Source organism: Palaemon carinicauda, unplaced genomic scaffold (genome assembly GCF_036898095.1).
Source record: "Palaemon carinicauda isolate YSFRI2023 unplaced genomic scaffold, ASM3689809v2 scaffold574, whole genome shotgun sequence".
Taxonomy (NCBI): Eukaryota; Metazoa; Arthropoda; class Malacostraca; order Decapoda; family Palaemonidae; genus Palaemon; species Palaemon carinicauda.
In genome coordinates, this window is record NW_027171843.1 from 42,515 (window position 1) to 63,714 (window position 21,200).

The 21,200-nt window shown below is 39.7% G+C and overlaps 1 long non-coding RNA gene across 1 annotated transcript in view; it reads right to left on the minus strand.

The window, feature by feature from the left end:
• Window positions 1-15,943: 15,943 nt before the first annotated feature.
• Window positions 15,944-21,200, minus strand: part of LOC137637193 (uncharacterized) — a 28,046-nt gene continuing 22,789 nt past the window's right edge. The window contains exon 3 of the long non-coding RNA XR_011043443.1: window positions 15,944-15,983. This is a non-coding gene — a long non-coding RNA (uncharacterized lncRNA). The remainder of the gene's footprint in view (window positions 15,984-21,200) is intronic.

Sequence of the window (21,200 nt, forward strand, 5' to 3'; positions counted from 1 at the left end):
TAAATGTGTTTGTGGTAGCTCAAGTCCCTCTGATTACCGCCCAATTTCCAAACTCCCATATTATCTAAAGTTTTTGAACGTCTTCTGGCAAAACGTCTTAATAGGTTTGCTGAAGGTAATCATCTATTCCCTAGTTTGCAATTTGGTTTTCGTAAAGGCCTTGGAGCATGTGATGCCCTTCTTACAATCTCCAATGCAGTACAGAAATCCCTTGATTGTGGTCGGGAAGTTCGTATGATTGGCCTTGATTTTAGTGCTGCCTTTGACCGTGTTAATCATGAGGCCCTTGTTTTCAAACTGAAACAGTTGGGAGTGGGTGGGTCGTTTCTTAGCATTATTATTGATTTTTTAAGTAGTAGATCTCAAAGAGTAGTTGTTGATGGGCACCATAGTGAGTGTAGGAATGTGATATCCGGTGTTCCACAGGGTAGTGTTCTTGGCCCATTACTTTTCATTCTATATACACATGACATGTGGTTTGGCCTAGAAAATAAGCTTGTTGCATATGCAGATGATGCTACTCTCTTTGCATCAATTCCATCCCCTGAATGTAGATCTGGGGTTGGTGAATCCCTTAATAGAGATTTAGCTAAAATTAGTGCATGGTGCAAGTTATGGGGTATGAAGTTGAATCCTAACAAAACTCAAAGTATGATTGTAAGTAGGTCAAGGACAGTGGCTCCTCAACATCCGGATCTCAGTATTGATAATGTTTCTTTAAATTTGTATGACTCTTTCAAAATTTTAGGTGTGTTTCTCGATAGCAAATTTACTTTTGAGAAACATATAAGGTCTGTGTCTTCTTCAATTGCACAAAAAATTGGCTTATTGAGAAAGTCTTTTAAGATATTTGGTGATCAATCTATTCTGAAGAAGTGTTTTAATTCTTTTATTCTACCTTGTTTTGAGTATTGTTCTCCTGTCTGGTCTTCAGCTGCTGATTCTCATCTTAATTTGTTGGACAGAAACTTACGGTCTATTAAATTTCTTATTCCTGATCTAGATATTAATCTCTGGCACCGTCGTTCAATTAGTTCATTATGCATGTTGCATAAGATTTTTCATAACTCTGACCATCCTTTACATTCAGATCTCCCTGGACAATTCTATCCTGTTCGTAATACTAGGCAGGCAGTTAATTCTAATAGCCAGGCCTTCTCCATCATGAGGCATAATACTACACAGTATTCTAGAAGTTTTATTCCAGCTGTGACCAAATTGTGGAATGATCTTCCTAATCGGGTTGTTGAATCAGTAGAACTTCAAAAGTTCAAAGTGGGAGCAAATGCTTTTTTGTTGACCAGGCGGACATGAGTCTTTTTATAGTTTATATATGACATATTTGTTTTTGACGTTGTTAGTAGTTTGTATATGACATATCTGTTATGACGTTGTTACTTTTTTTAGAATGATTTATTGTTAATTTGTTCTCTTCAGTTATTCATTTCCTTATTTCCTTTCCTCACTGGGCTATTTTTCCCTATTGGAGCCCCTGGGCTTATAGCATCTTGCTTTTCCAATTAGGGTTGTAGCTTGGATAGTAATAATAATAATAATAATAATATATATATATATATATATATATATATATATATATATATATATATATATATATATATATATATATTTATATATATATATATACACATATATAAAGGGCTCTAGCCTGGCTAGTAAAAATAATAATAATAATAATAATAATAATAATAATAATACAGTAATAACAATAATAATAATAATAATAATAATAATAATAATACATATAATAGTAATTAAAACTGGAACCAATGCTATTATTCTGTGAGTAATAATAATTTTATCATATTACCTTGTTGATAAAAAAGGTTAATGTATTTTCATCGAATGTTTAGCATAACTAATTCAATATGATAAAAAATATTTGATTATGAAACAGGAATTTTAATTAAGGAGTATTTTCCTATACTGTTTTATAGGAATATGCCACATCACTTCGCCTCGAAACTTTGAGTCATCCTTTTAAATAAAATCGGCATTAATTTTCATATTTCTCCATCTCAAAATAGGTTTTTCTATGGCAGGAATCCATATATATAAGCCTTATTCACAATAGTAAAGGTATAAAGCCGGTATAATAGAAGCCAAATAGCCTTTGGTTTGACGATCGGGAATGTCCGATATCGAACCAGCTTCGGACGAAATGTCCGCTAATTTTACTCATTTATCAATTTAATTTCTATTATACCGGCATGTTCTTTATAGAATGAGCATACACAATATTTATATACATTAATGCTATGAATAAAGTATATTAAAAAGCTTGCATATAAGAATTATGGCCGATTTTAAATACTGAATCGAATTCTCGATCTCTGCTAACCATCAGATCATAGAGACAAAGAACCCGACAAGGCTACCACAGAGAGAGAGAGAGAGAGAGAGAGAGAGAGAGAGAGAGAGAGAGAGAGAGAGAGACAAGGAACCTCTTCTGATCATTATTATTGTAGTCGACAAAGCCATGAACATATAAGAGCGTGTGTGTCTATCAGCTATCGAGGAAGGCCTTGGGTAAATGGAGGTGTGTGTGTGTGTGTGTGTGTGTGTGTGTGTGTGTGTGTGTGACGCAAAGGCATGACGATCGCTGGAGAAGAAAGACAACAAAATTTTGTTTGTATTGCTTTGTATGTTTCGTGTGTGTTTTGGAGATTACAAGGATATTTCTGTTGGGCTACATGAGTTAAAAATGTCTTATTTAATTTAAATCAGTATGCATGTATGCATGTATGTATGTATGTATGTATGTATGTATGTATGTGTATATATATATAAATATATATATATATATATATATATATATATATATATATATATATATATATATATAGTGTGTGTATGTATGTGTACATATAAATGCATAAACACATTCATATATATGCATACTGTATATACACATTTATCTGTGTATGTATTCATGCAGACACAAGCATGACTATATGCACAATACAGTATACTGTATATCTATGTGTATGTATTCCCAACTGCAATGGCTAGTACTAGTGGGTGGCTCCTAATAAAGATAATAAACTAATCATGATCCTATTCACACAACTACTAAATTATTATTATTATTATAATTTCTAGCTAAGCTACAACCCTAGTTGGAAAAGCAAGCTCCTGTAAGCCCAAGGGCTCCTACAGGGAAAAACAGCCAAGTGAGGAAAGGAAATAAACTAAAAGAGTAGTAATGAACAATTAAAACAACATATTTTAAGAACAGTAATACCATTAAAATAGAACTTTCACATATTAATTATTAAGAGAGACTTATGTCAGCCTGTTCAATCTAAAAACATTCACTGCAAGTTTGAACTTCAGAAGTTCAACCAATGATTATCATTATTATTGTTATTATTATTATTATTATAATCATTACTTGCTAAGCTACAACCCTAGTTAGAAAAACAGGATGCTAAAAGCCCAAGGGCTCCAACAGGGAAAATAGCCCAGTGAGGAAAGGAAACGAGGAAAAATAAAATCTTCTAAGAACAGTAACAACATTAAAATAAATATTTCCTATATATACTATAAAAACTTTAACAAAACAAGAGGAAGAGAAATAAGATAGAATAGTGTGCCTGAGTGTACCCTCAAGCAAGAGAACTCTAACTCAAGACAGTGGAAGACCCTGGTACAAAGGCTATGGCACTACCCAAGAAAAGAGAACAATGGTTTGATTTTGGAGTGTCCTCCTCCTAGAAGAGATGCTTACCATAGCTAAAGAAGAATAATTTGGTAATCTCAATGTTGTCAGGTGAGAGGAGAATGTAGAAAGAATATGCCAGACTATTCAGTGTAAGTGTAGGCAAGTGAAAAATGAGCCGTAACCAGAGAAATGGCTCCAATGTAGTACTCTCTGGCCAGTTAAAGGACCCCATAACTCTCTAGTGGTAGTATTTCAGACTAAAATGCAATAGAAGTGAATAAACTCTGCAATTTTTGGTAATTTGGAAAAAGCAATATTTGCTATATGCAGATTTGCACATATCTATCCAATATCAAAATCTGGCTAAATGTCAAAATCTGGTAAAACATCAAAATCTGGTCAAATTTCATAATCTGGTTAAATGTCAAAATTCCATTTAGGGAATATGAAAGCCTATTCTCAAGACACCCTGTAGAGTTATGGGATGCTCCTGGAGCAAGAAAAGAGGCTGACATAAGGCCAGCTTATTTTACCTGCATACAACCTTAGTTCATGGACCTAAGTCCTAACCTAACCTGACTACTGGACACTAAACAGGCAGAAAAATTTATCAAAATGAAAATCAAGTCTTAAAAATTGCATCTTACTAAAGCTACTAAACAAGATCTCTTCTAGCAATAACCTATTATATAACTATTATTATTATTATTATTATTATTATTATTATTATTATTTTTATTGCTATTACAGTATTATAACTAGGCTACATCCCTAGTTGGAAATTAAGATGCTATAAGCCCAAGGGCTCCCTCCAACAGGGAAAAATAGCCCAATGAGAAAAGGAAATAAAAAACCTACAAGAGAAGTAATGAACACTTAAAATAACATATTTTAAGAGTAGTAAAACCATTAAAAGAGATCTTTCATAAATAAACTATAAAAAGACTAAATGAAAACATTCATTGCAAGTATAACCCTTTAAGTTCCAAAGGATCTTGCAATATCATCTTAGAAGAAAAAATAGTTCTCTGGGTGAAAAATAGCATAAAAACAAACAACTGAGTAGCTAGCACATCATGAATGTAAAAGAAAAAGTGTCTGGTTTCAGTTCCAGTATCATCCGAAGAGATGCACACCAGAACATTAGTCAGACAAGCCCATACACTGTAGTATCCTCCCCAGTACACAGCTTATGATAGCATATGGATCTTACAGTGTTGGTGTGGTGTTTGTGACATGATGCAGTGCCAGTGCAGTGTGGTGTTAGTGTTTTGATTTTAGTGGGTAGTATTTTTCTTATGTCCCTCTCCAAACATTCTGGAGATCCCTCCACTTCCACCAAGCTCTGGACCCCAATGTGTGTTCATTCTCTCTCATCACTGAACACACATTACCCATTGCGTCTCAATGGTCAGTTGTCTGTGCCCACCCCCTCCGAGAGCCCTCCTGTGGCTGCCAATCTTTGCTACAGTTGATTTTAAGATTCAAACTATACAAATTCTCTCTAATCTTTTCTTCTCTTCTTTTAAAATGTGAGTGATACCGCTTAAAATGATCCATAATGGCTTCTACCACACATCAAGATGATTCTAAGGATAAGCAACGCAACATGGACACTGATGACTGCCAGTTGCCTTCACACTCAGTCTCACCAAAACACTGGAATCCTACCAGATTTTCCAATGGTGTAACCCACACCTTTGTTCTTACCACACCTGAATATACTGCCTTTCAAAGCTTCAGGTGGGGATTTAAAGCTCAAATATACGGAGGAATCTCAACAGTCTGAGTTGGCTGCATGTCGGTGAGAGGAGGATCAACGTTGAAGAGAAGACAACTGCCAAGAAGACAACTTAAGAAGAAATTAGGAATAACAGCATTTCCCCATGTTGCAGCTACTCATGGTCAGCCCTTCCCACCAGCAAGCAACACTAGTGGACTAACAAAATCTTCCCCCAAAATCCTCACAGCCACTGCCCACCCAGCCACCACCCTCACAGAAGTCCATTGTCAAACACCACCGCCCTTATGTCCCAACGCCACATATCAGATTTAGGGAATAGCGTAGACACTATGATAACTACAGCATGATGGCGGACCTAATAATTATTACAGGAAGCAATTAATACAACTTTGTATGTGCCTCAGCCTGAGAACCAAAGAATACTCGAATACATATTCAACATACCACCAGACACGTATCAAAGGATAGAAGTCCTCGATGTTCTCTAGGAACACATTACGAATTTGCGGAATGAAGCTTTACGACATAGAAACCTGCTTGCCCGCAAAACAGAAGGAAAAGGAAAGTTTCAGCTATTTCTGCATCTGACTGAAGAACGTAACAAAGGATATGGACATCTGTCCTGGACATTCTGCTGCTTGCAAAGAGTCTCAAGGTAAAATGATCCAAATCATGGACAAAGAGCTCATTGGCCTGAATGCTTCAGCTTCATTGATACCACAGTGAACGAATGTCGCTCTTATGAGGTGACATTGACAGCCACCACTGCAATACATGTCCCTCCTAAATTGAGTACCATCTCTACCTACAAAGAAAACCAAAGGTCATGGTAGCAGAGGTGCTACTTCACAACCCACCCCTAACAGGCACACTTATTGCCCCTCCTGCACAAAGAAGCATGGCTCTGTAGAAAAGTGTCCAGCCGCCAACAGTGTATGACGAAACTACCTGTAAGGAACACTGGTAGGGACTCTTAAGTGCCCTGCCAACAAGGTCACAAACAGACACTACGTCTAAGTGAATCACTATAACAGATGTTGCCGACAACACATGTGCGCCATAAATTGTCACACCCCCTTCTAGAAAGCCCTCCAATTGTCACAAGGTAGATACCCTTTCCACAACTACTTGCCCCTCAGCATCACACAGACATCCAAGATTATAAATGCTTCCAGACACATGAGCCAATATACAAGTGATGGGCCCCCAGCAATTGGAATGAACTAGAGCTTCTTGCCATCTCGACGATACCTACGGCAGATGAATAAAAATAACAACGGCTTCAGGTACCATTAAGGCCACCCTGTCCTTCTCCTTCCTGTCTCACCAAAATATAGTCCACAAAGGTATTCTGATACCACTCATGTCATATGAAAACTGCAAATAGTTGGCCATCATCCCGCAAGGCTTTCCACGGACCATCATATAGGTCGTCTTTGTTAAGCGATGTAAGGAGCTACCCTTCCATGCCAACATGACCCCTGCCAAGGCCCGAAAATATTTCCTCCAAATTTTCAAATTCATATCTAAGGAGGACCTTAAAGCAGCTTCAATAAGGCTGATAGCAGGTGCTCCCATGAAAATTCTCCTCGTAGAAGATGCAGCCCTATTTGCCATAAATGCTTCACAGCAAATCACCCACACTTTCTGAAAACCTGTCAAGAATGAACTAGACTCCATGGGCCATCAACCACTCATTAAGATTGAGGAAGCAAACCATTGGAATGGTGCCTCTCTCCAGTCATCATGAAAACCAAAGAAGTTAGCATCACAGTGGATCTCACCACGCTGAACGCATAAGCCTCCCGACCAGCTTGCACTTCACATGCGCCCATAGCAGTTGTTCACCCTGTTGACTATGCCAAATTCTTCACCACCAAGGACGCTCTACATGGCTACCGGCAGATGGAGCTAGCAGAGAGTGACCGACACCTGACGACTTCTATTACACCTTACGGATCCTTCCAGAATTGCCATGAACCCATGGGCTTCACTGCCACCAGCGATGCTTATCGTTACCACAGTAACCCAGCTCTCCAAGACATGAAGAAGTACAGTATGTCAAGCTTGTAACTGACATTCTCATTTTGAATATGGCCTACCAACATACTACCACATGATCCATGAACTACACAGTCACTGCCAAAAAAAATGGCATCACTTTCAACAGAGACAAGTTCACAGTGGCATAAGCCACAAGTGAATTTTTGCGGCTTCACCCTTCCTGAAGAAAGAATAACTGCAAATCCAGGATGAGATACAGCTCTGCAAGACTTCCACCCAGCGTCCAACCTGACGGTTGTACCTTCCTTCATGTGGTTAGTAAACCAAATGGCAGAGATATCCCCAGATATTGCCATGACAACACAGCTCCTTCGCCCAAGCCTTCACAACCAGGACTTCAACCCTGTGAAGCATGAACTCTCAAGCCCACTTGTTCAGATCTCTTTTAACCCAACCCTGCCAATGATTTTGCAGACCGATGCATCTCATCTCTACGTGATAGGTTATGTCCTCTTACTGGTTCATGATAACGGATGCCTCTGAGAAGTCTGGATTGGATCCTGCTTTTTCACAGATGACAAGACGAGGTATCCATCAATAGAGCTAGACACACTTGGGTCCTCACAAAATGCCCCTGTATCTCCTAAGACTGCCAACCTTCACACTGCAAACTGATCATTTTCCACTAGTGTCCACAATCAACAGTTACACCATCAACATTGTTGAAAATCCGCAGCTGCAGAGAGTGAAGGAGCACATAACACAGTAGTTATTCACTGTACTACTGTGTAGCACGTCGGAAAATATGGATTCGAGATGCAGTCTCTCTAGCACCAGTCAGTTACCCCACATCCGAAGATACGATTTGCTGTACTGAGGTAACATCACGCGTCAGGTTTGTCATCAACATTGCACTGCACAGTAATAGCTTCTTAAGAAGTGGATACCCCAACTATCAATGCTGACCAGACCCTGCAAGATATGTTGACAGCAGCACAGGCCGATCCTCACTATGTTCACCTTCGAGATTGCATCATGTCTGGGTTCCCCACAAATCGGTACAAACTGTATGCTTTTTTATTACCGTATTGGAGGTTGTGAGAAGCCCTCTCTACTGATGGCGACCTCATGCTCAATGGAGCGCAAACATACTAGTTCCTGCAGCTTTATGTTACCACACACTCGCCAAATTCCATGACAGACAACGAGGTGCAGAGTCTACCAAACACTAAGCATGACAAATTGTCTTCTGGAATATACACTGATATTGCCAACATGGTCATTGCCTGCAATCCATGCCAAGTCCTACATTTCAGACAGCAACAGGAGCTTCTTCACAATGACTATCACCCACCAAAGCCATTTGGACTTCTTCCAGGTAGCCGGAAAATCCCTCGTTGTCGCTGGCCACCTCCCTGGCTGGTCCAAAGTAATTCTTTACAAAGATGACACGATTGCCTCCTGAACCATACTGCACTTCTGCCACTACTTCAGAGAGGTTGATGTTCCCCTGTGTCTACTCACCAATGGAAGATGCCAGTTTACCAGCATAGAGTTTGCTGACTTTATAGAGCGTTGGAGTGTACACCAAATACGTAACTATATCGCCACACTACCTGCAGTCAAATGGACACTTTGAGGGTGCCGTCAATGCTGCTTAACACTTAGATCCTCAAAATGGCCCCACAAGGATACAACTGCAGGGCCTTTGAATGTGGCCTACTCGAGTTACGAAACATGCCTAACCTTTCTGGTTGTTCTCCTGCTCAGGTACTATACGATCTTCTTCTCTGTAATGTGTGTCCGCTCATCCTCAGTCGTCCATGGAAATTTGGGCAAGAAAAGGCACATGCCAGTGACTGCTGAGCTGCTACCAGAGATGCTCAGGTGCAATGCAACTGTGATTCCCACACCTGTCCCCAGTCCAGGCTGAATGTGGGGAAACACGGCTGCCTACAGGGCCCAAAATCCCACAGATGAGACAAGATTAGGAACGTCACTGCTGAAGAGCGATCACGTGAGTACGAGATTTGCTCTCGAGTAGTTGAGTGCTACGTCAGAAACTTCAATTCTTATATCCGGTGATGTCGCCATCATAATACATATCCGGCCAACAGTTGGTCGGACAAGCAGGGCACCTAAAAGAGGTGTCAAGTCCCTTAAGAAAGTTTACAGTAACTGGAACAAGTACTGGCTCAATACTGGCAATCCTCATTGAATCGGCTGCGTGGACCTCAAGTGTGTAAAGCACTTGCTGACAACAGGTTCCACGTATCGGGACATAATACTCCCAAAGAGGCTCTTGGAGAGTACTGCTAACGCTCAGCCGATTTCGGGCTCCGTCAACTATCACCCCATTTGCTCTCAAGAACTGGTAACCAAGCACTCAGCCATAGTCCCTGAAGGCACTACATGGAACACACTCGGGGTGAATGTCATTCCATGCAGTATAGGGGTCAAGGGTACAGTACCTAAGGTCTTAGGTCCTGTTTGCCCTAAACCCCAGTGACAATGTCTGATTTTCCATCGGGAGCGTTGGATGCTCTCACAACAGGACCTAAGACCTTAGGTACTGTACTGTTCACCCCTATACTGCATGGAATGACATTCACCCCGAGAGTGTTCCATGTAGTGCTTTCAGGGACTATGGCTGAGTGCTTGGTTACCAGTTCTTGAGAGCAAATGGGGGTGACAGTTGACGGAGCCCGAAATTGGCTGAGCGTTGGCAGTACTCTCCAAGAGCCTTTTTGGGAGTATTATGTCCCGATACGTGGAGCCTGTTGTCACCAAGTGCTTTACGCACTTGAGGTCCACGCAGCTGATTCAATGAGGATTGCCAGTATTGAGCCAGTACTTGTTCCAGTTACTGTAAACTTTCCTAAGGGACTTGACCCCTCTTTTAGGTGCCCTGCTTGTCTGACCAACTGTTGACCGGAAATGTATTATGATGGCGACATCATAACCCCCGGTCTGTCAAGGAAAGTTACAGCAATCCCTGGCATCCTCTAACTGAAGGAGGGAAAAGCCTCGGTTTTAATCAAGGGTTCATCTGAAGAAACTGCCAAGATCAAGAAGGGTGATCTCTTGGGGAAGGTGTTCACCATGGTAATGGTGGATGCTCCTCTATCCTGCCTGATAGCACAGGAGTGTGACCTGACTCCTGAACCGAGCGTATTGGAAGAGATAGACAATCTGTCTATCTCCGACGAACTGGACTCTTCTCAGAAGGACCAGTTTTGTCAAATGCTTCGACGTCATCTTCCAGTCATCAGTACTGGTGATAAGGACGTGGGTGAGTGCTCAAGCACACCAATACGCATCCACCTGTATGACGAGACGCCCATTTATCAGAGTTCGACGGTTTGCCAAGCCCGTCGCTGACGCCATCGAGGAACAGTACAAGGAGTTGCATGAACTGGGTATTATTGAACCCAGCATCTCTCCTTGGTCTTCACCCGTTGTTCCAGTCCGAAAAAAGGACAATAGTATACGGTTGTGTGTGGACTACCGTAGACTGAATAAGATGACTGTCTCTGATAAGTTCCTGATGCCTAACATGGCGGATTCCGTATTTGGACTTAAAGGAGTCAAATACTTTACAACCCTTGACCTAGTTCGTGGATAGAGTTTTGGCTACTCTCCAGAAGCACGGACTCAAGATAAAACTCGGGAAGTGTTCTTGGGCTCAAGCCGAGGTCCAGTATCTTGGTCATCTGGTTGGACGTTCTGGTATGCGTAAGCTACCAGAATACATTCAGAAAGTGCAGGACTTCCCTAGACCGACCACTGTGCGTGAGCTACAGGGATTCCCCATGTGCTCACAGATAGCCAAACCATTATCTGCAAAGGCTGGAGGACGAAAATCCCATGGGACTAGGAAACTGAAGTGGACTGCTGAAATGGACGGTGCCTTTGTGCGCTTGAAGGAACTACTCAAGGAGGACATTATGTTGTCATACCCTGACTACTCCGCTAATGCTAAGCCCTTGGAGTTGTTTGTTGACACTTCGGGTGAGGGTGCTGGTGCTTGTCTGTGCCAGGAGTCCTTGGAGTATCCAAGGGAGCGTCAGGTGATAGCGTACGACTCCATGACTTTCCTTGACTGTGAGGCCCGTTACTTTACCATTGAGAGTGAGTTGGCTGCTCTGCGATGGGGGTGAAAACCTTCAGGGCCTTCCTCTCTGGTCAGTTCTTCGTGATCCATTCTGATCACCGTCCCCTGATGTACCTTCATGATATCAAGGTGGTGGACAGTCGTCTAGCACGGACACTGGAGGACCTGTCCAAATTTAACTTTATTGTTAATTACTGTCCAGGTGATCAAAATGCCGCAGCTGACTGGTTATCCCACTGGCCCGCATTAACTGACTGTCTGTTTGATACTGAACCCAGCACTCCCAAGTTGCCTACTGGACTGGCCTTGTATAAGGAGTTTCGTGGTGGTCCAGATTCTCTCATAGAATCCTTGGAGCTAGTCGTGAACTGCTGGACGGAAGGGTCAGGTATCGCACCCAACTCTCAGCTGAAGGGAGCCAAGCTCCGGGATGCTTTAGTTCAGCAGTTTCTGAAAGACGCCGGTCGAATAGGCTTCAAACTGGAAAAGACTAGCAGGAACAGGATCAAAGCAATGCGTTTCCCAGGTACAGTCCCAGCTCTGGAGTTGCTCTTGGCAGCATCTAAGGTATGGAACCTGGAAATCTGGGTCCATTGGGGTCCCACTTGTCCCGTAGTCTATCGAGAACCATCCGTGACTGAGCCTCAGTGTGTGCATCTTCAGTGTCTGTCTGGAGTGCATCTTAACCCTCTGATTGAGCTCCGCAATTACGTCCCTCCATCTGACGTGATTCTGGGCCATAAGCAGAGGTAAAATCTCGTGTGCCTGATGCTGAAGGCTTGGACACTGATGATCAGGAAGCGCCGGAGGATTGTCCTGTAATCCGGTATGTGACAAAAAGGCACCTCGTCAGTCCAGTTGTACCCATGTGTCTCAACACTCGGCAGTAGGTATAGTAATGATGCAGGAGACCTTATTTTGTGCTCTTGTTGATACAGGAGCACAGGTTTGTCGTGTAAGTGAGTCTGTACTGAGCCAACTTGGCATAAAGTACAAGGTACTGTCAGGAGAACAGTTAGAGGGGTTGACTGTTTCCTGCATCAGCATTCTAGGCTATGTCCAGTTAGAGGTGAAGTGTCTACCGGGTGGAGGCTACCGTTGTTTAACTATGCGATGGTAGCTGCCAAAGACATTAACTTTTGTTTTGTTCTTGGTAGAAATCTACTGGACGCAGCCTACCTAACACTGGATTCACCCCGAGAACAGTTGGTGTATGACCATACTGCTGCTCCTAAGTTGTCTCTCAAGGTACTCTCAGTCTCCTCCCTGCATACCGAGACCACTGTTATGAAGGTAACTGATCCTGAACCTGATCGGGGAGTGTTCTCCGGAAATGTTCTTCTGTCTTTTAGTCAGGTGTCCAAGATCCAAGGAGATCACTGACAGATTCAATCTGTCATTGAGATGATCTACTCTGGGGTTCCTGCATCTCGAGTTCCACGCTCCTAACTACCCTAAAGGAGATGTTTGTCGGACCTGGAAGTACACCAGGGTTTGCTAGTGAAGCGGAATCCAGATGGCTCAGTAGTCCCAGTAGTCACCTTCAATGTCCTGATTGACCTAGTTGCCGAGACACACCTCCAGAATGATCACTGGGGGATTGGAAAAATGATTGCAATGCTCCGTCGACTCATCTGGCACAGATCTTTGATTAATGTGATCAGAGATATGTGCCGGACGTGTTGGGAATGTCAGACTTGTAAGGTCTCAAGGGAGGTGGTTGCCCCGCTGACCTTGAAAATAGTGACCTCTTCTCCCTTTGAATTGGTTGCTATGGATCTTGTGAGTCTCCCAACAACCAGTACTGGTTTTACTGGGTGTCTGATGGTAGTTGAGCATTATTCCAAGTGGGAGACAACAGTACCCATAAGGAATGAGGAGCAGTACGATATGCCAGGCGCTTGAAGACCGAGTTTTTCCTGTTATTCCTCGTGTTCCAGTCCAGATATTGACTGATAACAGCCCTGAGTTTATTTCCCAGGAATTTACTGAGTTGTTGGAGCAGTACAATGTTGTACATGTGAAAACAACTCTGTATAAACCCTCTAGTAACAGTGCAGTGGAACAGGTGAATCGTACCATTGGTGAGTTACTGAGGGTGATTTCTGGGGAATCTCGGAAATGGGACCAGTACTTATCCCGAGCAGTTCTCAGCTGCAACCATTCCCACCACATTGAGATTGGCTGTACTCCAGCTGAGAACATACTGAAGGGTGTTCACGATGTTCATAGTACCCCATTGCTGTCCATTTTCTCAACTACTGTTTATTTTAATCTTTCTAATAAGTCATTTATCATAATTTTTTTCCTTTCACACTGTGTCCCATTGTCAGTATAAAAGAATTTTTTCCCTTTCACCTAATGTTCTGATATTTTTTTTCCCAAGTTTAAAACCATCTTACCTAAAGAATATAGAGCTATATCTATAAATGCTGCTAACTTCTCAGAAATGAATCAACGGTCATCTTACATGTTAATCCAGCTAGCCCAAGGAAAGGGAATTTAGAAAGGAAGTAAGATTCTAGCTGGGTCCCCTTGCCCAGTATAAATCAAGGGGTGGTGCCCAGTGCTCCGTTCTCTTGACCTGTTACCTAGATTTTTTGGTTATTCCACCGTAGTATATTTTTTGTGTAGTGAACGTTGGGTTGTGGTCGGCATTTGGACACTAGGCAGTTTGGGTGCTACCTCTGGCCACAGTCCGCAAACCACTGCACCGTCAATGCTGTTAAACACTTAGATCCTCAAAATGGCCCCTTAAGGATACAACTGGAGGGCCTTTGAATGTGGCCTACTCGAGTTATGAAACATGCCTAACCATTCTGGTCGTTCTCCTGCTCAGGTACTATATGGTCATCTTCTCTGTGTAATGTGTGTCCGCTCATCCTCAGTCGTCCCTGGAAAGTTAGCACGAAAAGACACATGACTGTGACTGCTGAGCTGCTGCCAGAGATGCCCAGGTGCAATGCTACTATGATGCCCCACCTGTCCCCTGTCCAAGCTGAATGTGGGCAAACACGGCTGCCGACAGGACCGAGCATCACACAGATGGGCCACGATCAGAAAAGTCACTACTGAAGAGCAATCATGTGAGTAAGAGATTTGCTCTCAAGCAGCTGAGCGCTACGTCAGAAACATCAATTCTTATATCCGGTGCCCAGTCCCAATTAAGTTCCCAAATATGATCCCGTGTGGTCCCTAGTCTTGACATGGTAAGTCGTCAATGTCCTCTAAAACTCCCTGCAGATCTCAAAGCTTAAACAAACCTAGATAGTGTACAAAGCTCACATGCCACTTATGCAACTTGCTTTGTACTTCCGTACTTCATAAATTCACTGTATGTTATTTGCTTTGCACACTATTACATAATAGTACAGTAACTTACTTAGTATGTTCAAGATAACTCTTTGAATGCATCCTTTAACCCTTTTACCCCCAGGCTCTTTGGAAATTTCCAACCCTTAACCCCCAAGGGGTTATTTTTTCCCCAGCACATTTTGCAGTATATATTTTTTAAATTGCTCTAACAGCCTTACTTTTTGTCATAGAGAGGTCAGGTTGGTCTCATTCTCTTGCAAAATGCCTGAATATTCTCAAAAAATTATCAAAAATATGAAAAAAAAAATTTTTAAAGAATTTTTTTTGCAAAGACATACCGGTACGTCCATGGGGGTAAAGGGATGGCTTTTGTGAAACGTACCAGTACGTCCTTTGGGGGTAAAAGGGTTAATTCTATAAATGTTGTCCATTACAAACGCATGTACACAAGTTGCACTGTCAGCACTCTGTGCATACACATCCTCGCACAAGCTGCTTGCCTTGCAGAGCACCATTGTTTATACCCTGTTGCTGTATGGAATATGAAAACTTTATGACTCAGAATCTTATTTCTCCATCCCTGCAATTATCTGTTTTCTTCTACAAGACATCTCATGTCACTAAGGACTATGGTGAAAAACCTTGTGGACTCAAGGCCAGTAAACAACGTGGATATAAACTTTTTGCTGAATGATGGGAATAGTTCTAAGAGAAAGAAAAAGAGCAACGTGGATACGAGAGCAAAGTAAAGTATATTCTAACATGTAAGAAAAAGAAATGGACATGGGCTGGGCATATAATGAGAAAGATAGATAATAGATGAGCATTAAGAATAACAGAATAGATCCCTAGAGATTGCAAAAGAAGAAGGGGAATGATGAAAAGATGAATGATCGACAAACTAAGAAAGTTTGTGGGTGTGGACTGGCACAGAAAGACCACAAACAGACTTGAGTGGAAGGACATTTCTGAGGCTTTTGTTCTGTAGTGGACTATTAATGGCTAATAATAATGGGGATAGAATGATAAGAGTGTAGTCTACATGACCTTATCCTAGTCAAAAACTATTACATTTATGGTACTTACATTTTATAGCCATGATGCTCTCCCAGGCCTTAAAACACCTGAAAAGATCAAATAATTTTTCAGTACAGCACTAGCATCTTTACATACAAACCATTTCAACAATTACAAAATGATCAATATAAAGTTTTAACTCATATATATGAACAAAACCTAACAAATCTCATAGTTAATAATGCATTTCACAAAGCAAAAGACCTAAAATCTTTAGTAATATTGTTATTGTTATAATTATTATTACAATTATAATTAGAAAAGTTATAACCCTGGTTGGAAAAGCAAGGAGCTATAAGCCCCAGGGCTCCAACAGGACAAAATTGTGCAATGAGGAAAGGAAATAATTAACTATATAAGTAATGAATCATGAATATGAAATGTCTTAAGATCAGTAACAACATTGAAATAGATCTGTCATATATAAACTATGAAGAATGACTTATGTTAGCCTGTTAAACGTTTAAATATTCACGGCAAGTTTGAACTTCTGAAGAGTACATTTGCAAATTCAGATTAAACCATTATATATGGTTTACATATTAATAATCAAAAGTTATCTTCCATTATAATATTCAAATGGGAACAACGACTTAATATTATAATGCAGTGTCAGCATCTTATTCCAAATACTGTACTGATCATAAACATTTACTAATATTCTTATAAAAAACAATCTGATGAAATTATTATAAAAGTTGCGCAAAGAAAAAGCAAAAAATTAGACAGAAGAAAAGAGAAAAATTGGAAGAGAATGTAAACCAGGACCTAGAGTACTAGGTTAGGTTAGCTTAGGTTGCATCATGTCCTATTATAGGACCTTTTTAAATTTTGTGTTTGTATATTAATAGGCATTCTTGTTCAGCATGACAATTTCATTACAGCATATGTTCCCTTTTTAAGTGTACAATGCAGTTTTTCTTAGGGTCACAGTAGTAACTTATACACAAAGGGCTTGAAAAAATGGTTTGCGCCAATCAGAAATGCATAAAGCATAAGATAGTTGAAAAAATAGTTCTTGTATAGTACAGTATTTGCTTTCATCAACCTGTACCAGTTTTGTAGTTGATACAAACTGTATCTTAGATGTAAATAAGCACGTAAACTACATGGAGTGTAGATTGACAGGTAGATGATATAAAGTTAACAGGACTGCAGATTAGCTAATGTAGCACCAAAATAGTTTTAAATATCTGATACAAAATTATATTGGTATATCATGTCATTGTCAGTGCTATACCATCAAATGGTGTTGGGGACATGAATTGTAGACAAACGCACATACTGGGCCGCAGATTTGGTACAGTAGTCTACTTTACTTTGCTCCTTATTCTCTTGCCTTTGTGCTATTATTATTATTACTTACAAAGCTACAACCCTAGTTGGAAAAGCAGGATGCTACAAGCCCAGGGGCTCCAATAGGGAAAATAGCCCAGTGAGGAAAGGGAAAAGGGAAAAATAAAATATTCTAAGAAGAGTAACATCATTAAAATAAATATCTCCTATATAAACTATATAAACTTTAACAAAACAAGAGGAAGAGAAATTAGACAGAATTGTATGCCTGAGTGTACCCTCAAGCAAGAGAACTCTAACCCAAGAGAGTGGAAGACCAAGGTACAGTAGTCATTCAAAGCTGGGAGGATTGTGTGAGCCAAAAGTACGAATACAAAAAAATTCTTAAATAATAGCTCAGCATTATACCACTGCATATCAGTAACCCTATAATTATATGAATAAAAATCTTATTTATTGCATATATTAAAAACAAAATTTTTGGATGATGGAGATAAAGACTTCTGTAGAATTCTATAGGTTTAAAAAAAAAAAGAAAACGCTATTGACACACTAAATCCGTAGAGGATTCACTGGCTAGATTTATCAAAGGATAGCCAGTTCCTTGTGATATGCAGTGCATATCTATTTAAGGCGAATGACCCCTGGCAGTCCATACTAATTCCAGTATGATCATATGCCAGGCATCAGGAGTAAAAGCTGAAAAGACATCTCGTCTCTCACCTTAAATCCAATCCATCACCCTGCTGCTAGTGACTTCATCGAGATTTAGGGGGGCATTTCCTACACACCCAATGTTCTTGTTACTTTAAGTTGAGACCTTTGCGTCAATAGGCGTAGGAGGAGATTATGATGAGGATGATAGTGATTGAGACTGACCTAAAGCATTACTGTTAATCAATATTCCTGTCCATATCACACATCTGAAAGTCATAAGCACAGAGTGACCACTAATTTCCAGCCACTAAATGGTTTAAGCAGACTATAACTAGTTCACAAGGAATATCCTAGTCATACAATATGGTCTCTATGATCAAGAAATAAAAGTCGAACTAGCACAACCCATATTCCATAGCCATCATAGTGTCTAACAAAAATGTCTCTAAGGTTATGAAAGGTAAACGTAGACTAGTAATAACAATAATAGACTTCTTTCATATAACAATAGATGTTCAAAAGTCTTTTGTGAAGTGGGAATTAAAATTAAATTTGAAGTACTCTATCCTTGTTGACACTTACTTTAGAGAAAGTATACTGTACTTCAGAGCCAATATTGACTGACATACAGAACACTCCTAATACTGTGGCTTCAATAAGCTTAATCAAGTTACAAAAGCATGACTTTAGATCCCCTTCCTTTCCTAAATGACATGAATTATTTGGCCTTTAAAATGTATTCTTTATAGACCCCATTGCTAGCAATTTATGGTACCATACCACATGATTCATTGGAATTAATATACGACCCTACTTCAGTACAGTATAGGAATAATAGAAGCTGGCATTAATAGCCGACAACCTGCTCAGCAAAGAGAGCCCTTTGGTAGGTTAGGTAAAATTTCCTCTCTTTTCTTGGTAAAAACCAGACTGGGTTAGAACACACAAAAGTCCCTTTGGCCAAATCAGTTTCATGGAGATTGGGGAAAAATTAAGGTGAAGTAACATATCTAAATTACGATATACAAATTACCATTTATAACTACAATAAATCATTGGAGAACAACAATTTGCAGGTAAGAAATCTCACCAAATCTTCAGATGTAGAAAGCATTCTTCTGATTTAGCAAATGGTACGGTGAATATATTATTATTATTATTATTATCACCATTATTACTGTATTATTACTATTACTAAAATTGTTATTTGCTAAGCTATAACCCTGGTTGGAAAAGTAGAATGCTATAAGCTCAGGGGCTCCAACAGGGAAAATAGCCAAGTGAGGAAAGGAAACAAGGAAAAATAAAATATTTCAAGAACAGTAACATTAAAATAAATATATCCTATTTAAACTATAAAAAAACTTTAACAAAACACGAGGAAGAGAAACAAAATAGGGGTGCACAAGTGTACACTCAAGCAAGAGAACTCTAAACCAAGACAGTGGAAGACCATGGTACAGAGGCTATGGTTCTACCCAAAACTAGAGAACAATGTTTTGATTTTGGAGTGCCCTTCTGTAGGAGAACTCCTGCTTAGTTTTGATTCCATGTAAGGGAGCTTCCAAATTCATTGTTAGAAAGTACAGCAATTACTGAATAACTCAAAATTAGCCAAGAGTATCTGAAACAATGCCTGAAATACTGATGCTAATATTTCCTAGGAAGAAAAACCTTGTTACTTTTGGTAGATCAAGGTATCACATTGACAATATAAGCTCTTGTTCATACAAGAAAATCCTTTAACAGCCAGATCACAAAAGAAGGCAAGAAAGATTTAACAAAGAAGAGCACTGGACAGTATTTGTAATAAAAATATTTAATTTATCATCAGCAGTGATATCTAAATTTTATCTTAATTTCCATACCATGAAAACCATATTTTCATTTGGACTTTCAAACTGAAGTGACAATAATTCATTTGAACTAACAGTATTTGACCCAAAATAACCATATTGGAAAAAAGTGAACCTTTTCATAGTTTTAAACAAACTTTTCGATACTGGATCCTTTAGTATTAGACATTGAAAGTAGAAAAAAAAAAGTTATTAAATGGGTATTCATACAATTATTATTATTAAATGCTAAGCTACAACTCTAGTTGGAAAAGCAGGATGCTATAAGCCCAGGGGCTACAACAGGGAGAATAGCCCAGTGAGGAAAGGAAACAAGGAAAACAAAACAAGAGGAAGAGAAATAAGATAGAACAGTGTGCCAGACTAAACCCTTAAACAAGACTGGGTGTGTGTATGTATGTATGTATGTATGTATGTATATATATATATATATATATATATATATATATATATATATATAAATATATATATATACATATAATGTGTGTTTCCTCATATGCAATTGCTAGTACCAGTGGGTGGCTCCTAGAAAAAGAAAAGTAAATAATCACGATCAAATTCACACAAATGCTAAACGTAGATGAAATCCTTGTACAGAAAACTTCCATAAGCCTAGCCACTTAATAAACATAGAAAGCTCACCAAGAGCACATCAAACCCTTTCACATGCCTTTCCCTTTAGAGAATACTAATACTGTAGTTATAACACCCTCTGCAACCCACTACAGTTAACTGATCACTAGGAGGTTATCAAGGATAAGTATTTGTATTATTATTATTATTATTACAAGCTAAGCTACAACCCTAGTTAGAAAAGCAAGATGCTATAAGCTCAAAGGTTCCAACAGGAAAAAAATAGGTCAGTGAGGAAATGAAATAAGAAAATAAATTACAAGAGAAGTAATGAACAATTAAAATAAAATATTTTAAGAACAGTAACAACATTATATTAGATCTTTCATATATAAACTATATAACTTCAAAGAAAAAAAAAGGAAGAGAAATGAAATAGACTGGTGTGCCCGGGTGTACCCTCAAGCAAGAGAACTCTACCCATACCCATTCATGGAATTCCACTCGCAAGAACAGTTAAAACTCGCTTAACTGAACAAGATCTATACAGTAGATTTAATTACTATAGATATAACACTTACTCGACAATTCCTTTGAGTAATTTCAGGAAGGGAAGTACTTGAATAATTACCAAGCTAAACTTACTGACTGTAGCGAAGATTACTGAGATGATAAGAGTGTTAAGACTGAGATGGTGTGGGCACGTGTTAAGGATGGATGGTGGGGAGGGAGTGAGGAGGACTTAGGAGGAACCTGTTAGGGGGAGAAGATCAGGAGGATGGCAGAGAATTAGATGGTGAGATAAGATGAAGGATGATATGGAGAGAAGAGGTTTGGTGGAAGAGGATGCCTTTGATAGAAGGCATTGGAGAGGACGCATCA